The sequence below is a fragment of the Colias eurytheme genome, chromosome 29 (assembly GCF_061535395.1).
Source record: "Colias eurytheme isolate Ceu_HAF_F1 chromosome 29, ilColEury1 Martin Lab GWU primary, whole genome shotgun sequence".
Lineage (NCBI taxonomy): Eukaryota > Metazoa > Arthropoda > Insecta > Lepidoptera > Pieridae > Colias > Colias eurytheme.
In genome coordinates, this window is record NC_143008.1 from 6,422,334 (window position 1) to 6,434,763 (window position 12,430).

Below are 12,430 nucleotides of genomic sequence, written 5' to 3' on the forward strand. Positions count from 1 at the left end.
GAGTCATATCGGAAGTTCATTTACGATCACAAACAACGCGCAAGGAGCGACGTTAGGCGACGCGGCCGCTCGGCTGCGTGTTTTCAAGTGAAATCGAGAGTTTGCTTAAGCCACGGGAACACGTCCAAGCGGGTGGTGGGAGTGTGAGTGAATGAATAACAGGAGTCAACTTGTCAAATCGTTCGGTACCGCGTAGTTGCAATTGAACCGTGATTGTTTTATGTAATTTTGTGCGTAATTATTAGTTATTGTTATTTAAATAACGCGATGAAGCCGAAAACTAGTGAAATTAGGCAGTACTTTGTAGAAGTAGACGATAATTATGCAAAATGCAAAAGTTGCGGGAACAATTATTCAAGAAAAGGCCGGAAAACAACATCACTGAAAGGGCATTTAAAATCTATACATAAAGAACAATTTGAAGAGCTTTGTAAATTAGAAGAACAACGTGAAAAAGTAAAATTACAACAGACATCGTCTTTAACACCGCTTAGAAGGCGAAAAAGCCGCAAAGCTTTTGTTCGTAAAATATAATTTGCCTCTTGTCAATTTTGATTACTAAGATGAATCATGAACATGTATGTACAATTGTACACATTATATATCATATCATATATATATAAAGCTACACTACCACTGACTCACTGACTGACATCGGTTTTCTCGGAAACTACGCGGAAAGTGGGGGGGATAATTATGTGATTGTGTAGAGGTGCGCCGAGTGAGCAGAGGAAAAATATAGCGATCTCGATCATCTTCGAAAACCGAGTGGACCCCTGGAGGTGCGCAAAAACGGTGATACCTGGAGGGGGGGTGTCTGAACAAAAAATGCTCAGAACTGGTGGCGATTACCAGGGGTGGTGGAAAAATGGGGATTTTCGCGAAAACAAGATGGCCGCCGTACTTTGCCAAAATCGCCGTTTATGAATCCTTACGTCTCAAATTTGGCACACGTGCTCTGTGCGAGCCGGCAAATCGATCGGTGCCCCGTTCGAGTGGCTCCGGGCCCCAGTTTCAGACTTTCATACATTAGAAAATCCAACGGCCCGCGGAAACGGTACGAGTTGGGTGGGGGGTCCCGGAACTAAAAATGATCACCACCCTGGGACGCTACCAGGGAGCCATAGTGGGACGCTCGATTTTGGAATTTTCCCATTTTTGGCGCAAACATAAAAACGTAAATTTAGAGGAGGTGGCGCAACGGAGAAACATACCAATGATGCATTCATACTCGCCCAGCTCCCAGGATATCCAGAAAAATCCGAAATTTTGAACTTTCTCACAGCCCGCAGAGACGGTCAACGGCCCGCGCAAACGGTAGCAGCTACATCTGGGGTGCTCAAACTAAATGTGTAGTAGACCTCGAGCAATTACCACAGATGGTGAAAAAAATTCAAAATGGCGGAAAAAATGGCCGCCGCCATACAAATGCTAAAATGGCCATCGCTGGTCCGATCGCGCTGAAACTTGGCACAGGGGCTTTAATCGAGCCGCACATTAAGTTGGCATACTCATAATCGAGTTTTCACCGCTGGTTTCCGAGTTTCATACAACGCGAAATTCAACGGCTCTCCGAAACGGCGCCAGATAGATGGGGGGTGTAGAACTAAAAAATGATCAGAAACATGGGGCGCTACCAGGGCAATCGAGAAATTTCAAATTGGACGCAATTTTTTTTTCAAAAATGGCCAATTTTTCAAAGCAAGATGGTGGCGCCGGTTACTTTACGATCGGTCTGAAAATTGATTTCTGTGATCTAATCGGCCAGATTTACAAAACTGCATACTCAGAATTTCTCTCCGACCCTCGGTTTCCATTTTCCATACATCACGAAATTCAACGGCTCTCTGAACCGGTGGCAGGTAGGTCGGGGTCGCCCAAGTAAAAAATGCTTCAAAACCTGGTCCGCTTCCAGGCATATAAAAATTTTTGGTAAAAAGCGAAATTTTTTTTTTTCGAAAATTTTGTATGGAAATTTCCATAGTAGGAAGGGTAATTGAATAGCAACGGCAAAAGACGGCGCCGCGGGCTGCTTGCTGCCCGCACACGGCGCAACCGCGAAGGTCGACAGCCTCCCGGAGTAGAAAATATTTATTAACTTTTGAACTACCACACGAGCCAAGCGAGCGAAGCGAGCGAATCACGGCAGCGGCTGGCGTAAATATTCAAATAGGTAGCGAGGAGCGAAGCGACGAGCGAGTTAGGTTAACTTTTGAACTACCACACTAGCCAAGCGAGCGAAGCGAGCAAGTCACGCCAGCGGCCGGCGTAAATATTCAAATAGGTAGCGAGGAGCGAAGCGACGAGCGAGTTAGGTTAACTTTTGAACTACCGCACTAGCCAAGCGAGCGAAGCGAGCAAGTCATGTCAGCGGCCTGCGTAAATATTCAAAGAAGTAGCGAGGAGCGAAGCGACGAGCGAGTTAGGTTACTTTTGAACTACCGCACTAGCCAAGCGAGCGAAGCGAGCAAGTCACGTCAGCGGCCGGCGTAAATATTCAAAGTAGTAGCGAGGAGCGAAGCGACGAGCCAGTTAGGTTACTTTTGAACTAGCGCACTAGCCAAGCGAGCGAAGCGAGCAAGTCAAGTCAGCAGCCGGCGTAAATATTCAAATAGGTAGCGAGGAGCGAAGCGACGAGCGTGTTAAATAAACTCTTTAACAGTTTATTATGAAAAGTCACTGCCCGCTATCGATTAGACACCTCAAAATGATGAAATTCAGGGATCACGTTTCAAGAATTTAACCAATATTTGAATAAGTAATTTATAAACAGTTTCGACTGACTGTAGAATCGCTGTTAGCAGATGTAACAAATGGACAGGAAATTCAAATGCATTTTCAAATGACTAAAGATTTCTGCCCTGGGATGAGCCGCGAGCTGCTTGCAGCTCGCGCACCACGCACCGTCGAAGGTAGACAGCCCCCGGAATAGAAAATATTTGAATGGGAAATTTATAAGCACTTCCGATTGACTGTGGAATCGCTGTTAGCAGATAATAACAAATTGACGGGGGATTTTGATGCAATTTCAAATGACTGCCCTATTGCTTCAACCCAGGGGCAAAAGGGGCTCGCGGGCTGCTTGCAGCCCGCGCACAACGCACCCTCGAAGGTCGACAGCATTCCAGAATAGAAAATTTATGAATTGGGAATTTATAAGCACTTCCGATTGACTGTGGAATCGCAGTTAGCAGAAAATTATAAATGGACTTGGAATTCTAACACATTTTCTAATGACTGCCCTATTGCTTCAACCCAAGGGCAAAAGGGGCTCGCGGGCTGCTTGCAGCCCGCGCACAACGCACCAGCTAGTTATAATATATAAAGCTACACTACCACTGACTCACTGACTGACATCGGGTTTCTCGGAAACTACGGGGAAAGTTGGGGGGATTTCGACGTGGACGTGTAGGGGTGCTCCCAGTGACCACCGGAAAAATATTGACATCTCCAACACCCTGGACAAGAGAGTGGACCCCTGGAGGTGCGCGAAAACGGTGGTACCTGGAGGGGGGGTGTCTGAACAAAAAATGCTCGGAACTGGTGGCGATTACCAGGGGTGGTGGAAAAATGGCGATTTTCGCGAAAACAAGATGGCCGCCGTACTTTGCCAAAATCGCCGTTTATGAATCCTTACGTCTCAAATTTGGCACACGTGCTCTGTTCGAGCCGGCGAATCGATCGGTGCCCCGTTCGAGTGGCTCCGGGCCCCCGTTTCCGACTTTCATACATTGGAAAATCCAACGGCCCGCGGAAACGGTGCGAGTAGGGTGGGGGGTGTCGGAACTAAAAATGATCACCACCCTGGGACGCTACCAGGGAGCCATAGTGGGTCGCTCGATTTTGGAATTTTTCCATTTTTGGCGCAAACATAAAAACGTAAATTTAGACGAGGTGGCGCAACGGAGAAATACACCAATGATGCATTCGTACTCGCCCAGCTCCCAGGATATCCAGAAAAATACGAAATCTTAAACTTTCCCTCATCTCTCGAAGACGGTCAACGGCCCACGCAAACGGTAGCAGCTACATCTGGGGTGCTCAAACTAAACTTGTAGTAGACCTCGAGCAATTACCACAAATAGTAAAAAAAATTCAAAATGGCCGAAAAAATGGCCGCCGCCATACAAATGCTAAAACGGCCATCGCTGGTCCGATCGCGCTGAAACTTGGCACAGGGGCTTTAATCGAGCCGCACATTAAGTTGGCATACTCATCATCGAGTTTCCATCGCTGGTTTCCGAGTTTCATACATCGCGAAATTTGACGGCTCTCCGAAACGGCGCCAGATAGGTGGGGGGTGTAGAACTAAAAAATGATCAGGAAGATGGGGCGCTACCAGGGCAATGGAGAAATTTCAAATTGGACGCAATTTTTTTTTCAAAAATGGCCAATTTTTCAAAGCAAGATGGTGGCGCCGGTTACTTTACGATCGGTCTGAAAATTGACTTTTGTGCTCTGATCGGCCATATTTACAAAACTGCATACTCAGAATCTCTCTCCGACCCCTGGTTTCCATTTTCCATACATCACGAAATTCAACGGCTCTCTGAACCGGTGGCAGGTAGGTCGGGGTCGCCGAAGTAAAAAATTCTTCAAAACTTGGTCCGCTTCCAGGCATATAAAAATTTTTGGTAAAAAGCGAAATTTTTTTTTTCGAAAATTTTGTATGGAAATTTCCATAGTAGGAAGGGTTATTGAATAGCAACGGCAAAAGACGGCGCCGCGGGCTGCTTGCTGCCCGCGCACCGCGCAACCTCAAAGGTCGACAGCCTCCCGGAGTAGAAAATATTTATTAACTTTTGAACTACCGCACTAGCCAAGCGAGCGAAGCGAGCGAATCACGGCAGCGGCTGGCGTAAATATTCAAATAGGTAGCGAGGAGCGAAGCGACGAGCGAGTTAGGTTAACTTTTGAACTACCGCACTAGCCAAGCGAGCGAAGCGAGCAAGTCACGTCAGCGGCCTGCGTAAATATTCAAAGAAGTAGCGAGGAGCGAAGCGACGAGCCAGTTAGGTTAACTTTTGAACTACCGCACTAGCCAAGCGAGCGAAGCGAGCAAGTCACGTCAGCGGCCGGCGTAAATATTCAAAGAAGTAGCGAGGAGCGAAGCGACGAGCCAGTTAGGTTAACTTTTGAACTACCGCACTAGCCAAGCGTGCGAAGCGAGCAAGTCACGTCAGCGGCCGGCGTAAATACTCAAAGAAGTAGCGAGGAGCGAAGCGACGAGCGAGTTAGGTTACTTTTGAACTAACGCACTAGCCAAGCGAGCGAAGCGAGCAAGTCACGTCAGCGGCCGGCGTAAATATTCAAATAGGTAGCGAGGAGCGAAGCGACGAGCGTGTTAAGTAAACTCTTTAACAGTTTATTATGAAAAGTCACTGCCCACTATCGATTAGACACCTCAAAATGATGAAATTCGGGGATCACGTTTCAAGAATTTAACCAATATTTGAATAAGTAATTTATAAACAGTTTCGACTGACTGTAGAATCGCTGTTAGCAGATGTAACAAATGGACAGGAAATTCAAATGCATTTTCAAATGACTGAAGATTTCTGCCCTGGGATGAGCCGCGAGCTGCTTGCAGCTCGCGCACCACGCACCCTCGAAGGTAGACAGCCCCCCGGAATAGAAAATATTTGAATGGGAAATTTATAAGCACTTCCGATTGACTGTGGAATCGCTGTTAGCAGGTATTTACAAATTGACGGGGAATTTTTATGCATTTTCAACTGACTGAAGATTTCTGCCCTGGGATGCTTCGCGGGCTGCTTGCAGCCCGCGCACCACGCACCCTCGAAGGTGGGCAGCCTCCCGAAGTGGAAAATACTTGAATGGAGAATTTATAAGCATTACCGACTGACTGTAGAATCGCTGTTAGCAGATGTAACAAATGGACAGGAAATTCGAATGCATTTTCAAATGACTGCCCTATTGCTTCAACCCAGAGGCAAAGGAGGCTCGCGGGCTGCTTGCAGCCCGCGCACCACGCACCCTCGAAGGTCGACAGCATTTCAAAATAGAAAATATTTGAATTGGGAATTTATAAGCACTTCCGATTGACTGTGGAATCGCTGTTGGCAAATAATAACAAATTGACGGGGGATTTTGATGCATTTTCAAATGACTGCCCTATTGCTTCAACCCAGGGGCAAAAGGGGCTCGCGGGCTGCTTGCAGCCCGCGCACAACGCACCAGCTAGTATATCATATATATATAAAGCTACACTACCACTCACTGACTGACTGACATCGGGTTTCTCGGAAACTACGGGGAAAGTTGGGGGGATTTCGACGTGATCGTGTAGAGGTGCTCCCAGTGACCACCGGAAAAATATAGCGATCTCGATCATCTTCGAAAACCGAGTGGACCCCTGGAGGTGCGCAAAAACTGTGATACCTGGAGGGGGGGTGTCTGAACAAAAAATGCTCGGAACTGGTGGCGATTACCAGGGGTGGTGGAAAAATGGCGATTTTCGCGAAAACAAGATGGCCGCCGTACTTTGCCAAAATCGCCGTTTATGAATCCTTACGTCTCAAATTTGGCACACGTGCTCTGTTCGAGCCGGCCAATCTATCGGTGCCCCGTTCGAGTGGCTCCGGGCCCCAGTTTCCAACTTCCATACAACGTAAAATCCAACGGCCCGCGGAAACGGTGCGAGTTGAGTGGGGGGTCCCGGAACTAAAAATGATCACCACCCTGGGACGCTACCAGGGAGCCGTAGTGGGACGCTCGATTTTGGAATTTTTCCATTTTTGGCGCAAACATAAAAACGTAAATTTAGACGAGGTGGCGCAACGGAGAAATACACCAATGATGCATTCATACTCGCCCAGCTCCCAGGATATCCAGAAAAATACGAAATCTTAAACTTTCCCTCATTTCGCGAAGACGGTCAACGGCCCGCGCAAACGGTAGCAGCTACATCTGGGGTGCTCAAACTAAACTTGTAGTAGACCTCGAGCAATTACCACAGATAGTGAAAAAAATTCAAAATGGCGGAAAAAATGGCCGCCGCCATACAAATGCTAAAATGGCCGTCGCTGGTCCGATCGAGCTGAAACTTGGCACAGGAGCTTTAATCGAGCCTCACATTACGTTGGAATACTCATCATCGAGTTTCCATCGCTGGTTTCCGAGTTTCATACAACGCGAAATTCGACGGCTCTCCGAAACGGCGCCAGATAGGTGGGGGGTGTAGAACTAAAAAATGATCAGGAAGATGGGGCGCTACCAGGGCAATGGAGAAATTTCAAATTGGACGCAATTTTTTTTTCAAAAATGGCCAATTTTTCAAAGCAAGATGGTGGCGCCGGTTACTTCATGATCGGTCTGAAAATTGATTTCTGTTCTCTAATCGGCCAGATTTACAAAACTGCATACTCAGAATTTCTCTCCGACCCTCGGTTTCCATTTTCCATACATCACGAAATTCAACGGCTCTCTGAACCGGTGGCAGGTAGGTCGGGGTCGCCGAAGTAAAAAATGCTTCAAAACCTGGTCCGCTTCCAGGCATATAAAAATTTTTGGTAAGAAGCGAAATTTTTTTTTTCGAAAATTTTGTATGGAAATTTCCATAGTAGGAAGGGTAATTGAATAGCAACGGCAAAAGACGGCGCCGCGGGCTGCTTGCTGCCCGCGCACCGCGCAACCTCGAAGGTCGACAGCCTCCCGGAGTAGAAAATATTTATTAACTTTTGAACTACCGCACGAGCCAAGCGAGCGAAGCGAGCGAATCACGGCAGCGGCTGGCTTAAATATTCAAATAGGTAGCGAGGAGCGAAGCGACGAGCGAGTTAGGTTAACTTTTGAACTACCGCACTAGACAAGCGAGCGAAGCGAGCAAGTCACGTCAGCGGCCGGCGTAAATATTCAAAGAAGTAGCGAGGAGCGAAGCGACGAGCGAGTTAGATTAACTTTTGAACTACCGCACTAGCCGAGCGAGCGAAGCGAGCAAGTCACGTCAGCGGCCTGCGTAAATATTCAAAGAAGTAGCGAGGAGCGAAGCGACGAGCGAGTTAGGTTACTTTTGAACTACCGCACTAGCCAAGCGAGCGAAGCGAGCAAGTCACGTCAGCGGCCGGCGTAAATATTCAAAGAAGTAGCGAGGAGCGAAGCGACGAGCCAGTTAGGTTAACTTTTGAACTACCGCACTAGCCAAGCGAGCGAAGCGAGCAAGTCACGTCAGCGGCCGGCGTAAATACTCAAAGAAGTAGCGAGGAGCGAAGCGACGAGCGAGTTAGGTTACTTTTGAACTACCGCACTAGCCAAGCGAGCGAAGCGAGCAAGTCACGTCAGCGGCCGGCGTAAATATTCAAATAGGTAGCGAGGAGCGAAGCGACGAGCGTGTTAAGTAAACTCTTGAGCGTTATTATGAAAAGTCACTGCCCGCTATCGATTAGACACCTCAAAATGATGAAATTCGGGGATCACGTTTCAAGAATTTAACCAATATTTGAATAAGTAATTTATAAACAGTTTCGACTGACTGTAGAATTGCTGTTAGCAGATGTAACAAATGGACAGGAAATTCAAATGCATTTTCAAATGACTGAAGATTTCTGCCCTGGGATGAGCCGCGAGCTGCTTGCAGCTCGCGCACCACGCTCCCTCGAAGGTGGACAGCCTTCCGGAGTGGAAAACACTTGAATGGGGAATTTATAAGCATTACCGACTGACTGTAGAATCGCTGTTAGCAGATGTAAGAAATGGACAGAAAATTCGAATGCATTTTCAAATGACTGCCCTATTGCTTCAACCCAGGGGCAAAAGGGGCTCGCGGGCTGCTTGCAGCCCGCGCACAACGCTCCCTCGAAGGTCGACAGCATTCCAGAATAGAAAATTTATGAATTGGGAATTTATAAGCACTTCCGATTGACTGTGGAATCGCAGTTAGCAGAAAATTATAAATGGACTTGGAATTCTAACACATTTTCTAATGACTGCCCTATTGCTTCAACCCAGGGGCAAAAGGGGCTCGCGGGCTGCTTGCAGCCCGCGCACAACGCACCAGCTAGTTATTATAATATATAAAGCTACACTACCACTGACTCACTGACTGACATCGGGTTTCTCGGAAACTACGGGGAAAGTTGGGGGGATTTCGACGTGGACGTGTAGGGGTGCTCCCAGTGACCACCGGAAAAATATTGACATCTCCAACACCCTGGACAAGAGAGTGGACCCCTGGAGGTGCGCGAAAACGGTGGTACCTGGAGGGGGGGTGTCTGAACAAAAAATGCTCGGAACTGGTGGCGATTACCAGGGGTGGTGGAAAAATGGCGATTTTCGCGAAAACAAGATGGCCGCCGTACTTTGCCAAAATCGCCGTTTATGAATCCTTACGTCTCAAATTTGGCACACGTGCTCTGTTCGAGCCGGCGAATCGATCGGTGCCCCGTTCGAGTGGCTCCGGGCCCCCGTTTCCGACTTTCATACATTGGAAAATCCAACGGCCCGCGGAAACGGTGCGAGTAGGGTGGGGGGTGTCGGAACTAAAAATGATCACCACCCTGGGACGCTACCAGGGAGCCATAGTGGGTCGCTCGATTTTGGAATTTTTCCATTTTTGGCGCAAACATAAAAACGTAAATTTAGACGAGGTGGCGCAACGGAGAAATACACCAATGATGCATTCGTACTCGCCCAGCTCCCAGGATATCCAGAAAAATACGAAATCTTAAACTTTCCCTCATCTCTCGAAGACGGTCAACGGCCCGCGCAAACGGTAGCAGCTACATCTGGGGTGCTCAAACTAAACTTGTAGTAGACCTCGAGCAATTACCACAAATAGTAAAAAAAATTCAAAATGGCCGAAAAAATGGCCGCCGCCATACAAATGCTAAAACGGCCATCGCTGGTCCGATCGCGCTGAAACTTGGCACAGGGGCTTTAATCGAGCCGCACATTAAGTTGGCATACTCATCATCGAGTTTCCATCGCTGGTTTCCGAGTTTCATACATCGCGAAATTTGACGGCTCTCCGAAACGGCGCCAGATAGGTGGGGGGTGTAGAACTAAAAAATGATCAGGAAGATGGGGCGCTACCAGGGCAATGGAGAAATTTCAAATTGGACGCAATTTTTTTTTCAAAAATGGCCAATTTTTCAAAGCAAGATGGTGGCGCCGGTTACTTTACGATCGGTCTGAAAATTGACTTTTGTGCTCTGATCGGCCATATTTACAAAACTGCATACTCAGAATCTCTCTCCGACCCCTGGTTTCCATTTTCCATACATCACGAAATTCAACGGCTCTCTGAACCGGTGGCAGGTAGGTCGGGGTCGCCGAAGTAAAAAATTCTTCAAAACTTGGTCCGCTTCCAGGCATATAAAAATTTTTGGTAAAAAGCGAAATTTTTTTTTTCGAAAATTTTGTATGGAAATTTCCATAGTAGGAAGGGTTATTGAATAGCAACGGCAAAAGACGGCGCCGCGGGCTGCTTGCTGCCCGCGCACCGCGCAACCTCAAAGGTCGACAGCCTCCCGGAGTAGAAAATATTTATTAACTTTTGAACTACCGCACTAGCCAAGCGAGCGAAGCGAGCGAATCACGGCAGCGGCTGGCGTAAATATTCAAATAGGTAGCGAGGAGCGAAGCGACGAGCGAGTTAGGTTAACTTTTGAACTACCGCACTAGCCAAGCGAGCGAAGCGAGCAAGTCACGTCAGCGGCCTGCGTAAATATTCAAAGAAGTAGCGAGGAGCGAAGCGACGAGCCAGTTAGGTTAACTTTTGAACTACCGCACTAGCCAAGCGAGCGAAGCGAGCAAGTCACGTCAGCGGCCGGCGTAAATATTCAAAGAAGTAGCGAGGAGCGAAGCGACGAGCCAGTTAGGTTAACTTTTGAACTACCGCACTAGCCAAGCGTGCGAAGCGAGCAAGTCACGTCAGCGGCCGGCGTAAATACTCAAAGAAGTAGCGAGGAGCGAAGCGACGAGCGAGTTAGGTTACTTTTGAACTAACGCACTAGCCAAGCGAGCGAAGCGAGCAAGTCACGTCAGCGGCCGGCGTAAATATTCAAATAGGTAGCGAGGAGCGAAGCGACGAGCGTGTTAAGTAAACTCTTTAACAGTTTATTATGAAAAGTCACTGCCCACTATCGATTAGACACCTCAAAATGATGAAATTCGGGGATCACGTTTCAAGAATTTAACCAATATTTGAATAAGTAATTTATAAACAGTTTCGACTGACTGTAGAATCGCTGTTAGCAGATGTAACAAATGGACAGGAAATTCAAATGCATTTTCAAATGACTGAAGATTTCTGCCCTGGGATGAGCCGCGAGCTGCTTGCAGCTCGCGCACCACGCACCCTCGAAGGTAGACAGCCCCCCGGAATAGAAAATATTTGAATGGGAAATTTATAAGCACTTCCGATTGACTGTGGAATCGCTGTTAGCAGGTATTTACAAATTGACGGGGAATTTTTATGCATTTTCAACTGACTGAAGATTTCTGCCCTGGGATGCTTCGCGGGCTGCTTGCAGCCCGCGCACCACGCACCCTCGAAGGTGGGCAGCCTCCCGAAGTGGAAAATACTTGAATGGAGAATTTATAAGCATTACCGACTGACTGTAGAATCGCTGTTAGCAGATGTAACAAATGGACAGGAAATTCGAATGCATTTTCAAATGACTGCCCTATTGCTTCAACCCAGAGGCAAAGGAGGCTCGCGGGCTGCTTGCAGCCCGCGCACCACGCACCCTCGAAGGTCGACAGCATTTCAAAATAGAAAATATTTGAATTGGGAATTTATAAGCACTTCCGATTGACTGTGGAATCGCTGTTGGCAAATAATAACAAATTGACGGGGGATTTTGATGCATTTTCAAATGACTGCCCTATTGCTTCAACCCAGGGGCAAAAGGGGCTCGCGGGCTGCTTGCAGCCCGCGCACAACGCACCAGCTAGTTTATAATATATAAAGCTACACTACCACTGACTCACTCACTGACATCGGTTTTCTCGGAAACTACGGGGAAAGTGGGGGGGATAATGACGTGAACGTGTAGAGGTGCGCCGAGCGACCAGAGGAAAAATATAGCGATCTCGATCATCTTCGAAAACCGAGTGGACCCCTGGAGGTGCGCGAAAACGGTGACACCTGGAGGGGGGGTGTCGGAACAAAAAATGCTCGGAACTGGTGGCGATTACCAGGGGGGGTGGAAAAATGGGGATTTTCGCGAAAACAAGATGGCCGCCGTACTTTGCCAAAATCGGCGTTTATGAATCCTTACGTCTCAAATTTGGCACACGTGCTCTGTTCGAGCCGGCCAATCGATCGGTGCCCCGTTCGAGTGGCTCCGGGCCCCAGTTTCCAACTTCCATACAACGTAAAATCCAACCGCCCGCGGAAACGGTGCGAGTTGAGTGGGGGGTCCCGGAACTAAGAATGATCACCACCCTGGGACGCTACCAGGGAGCC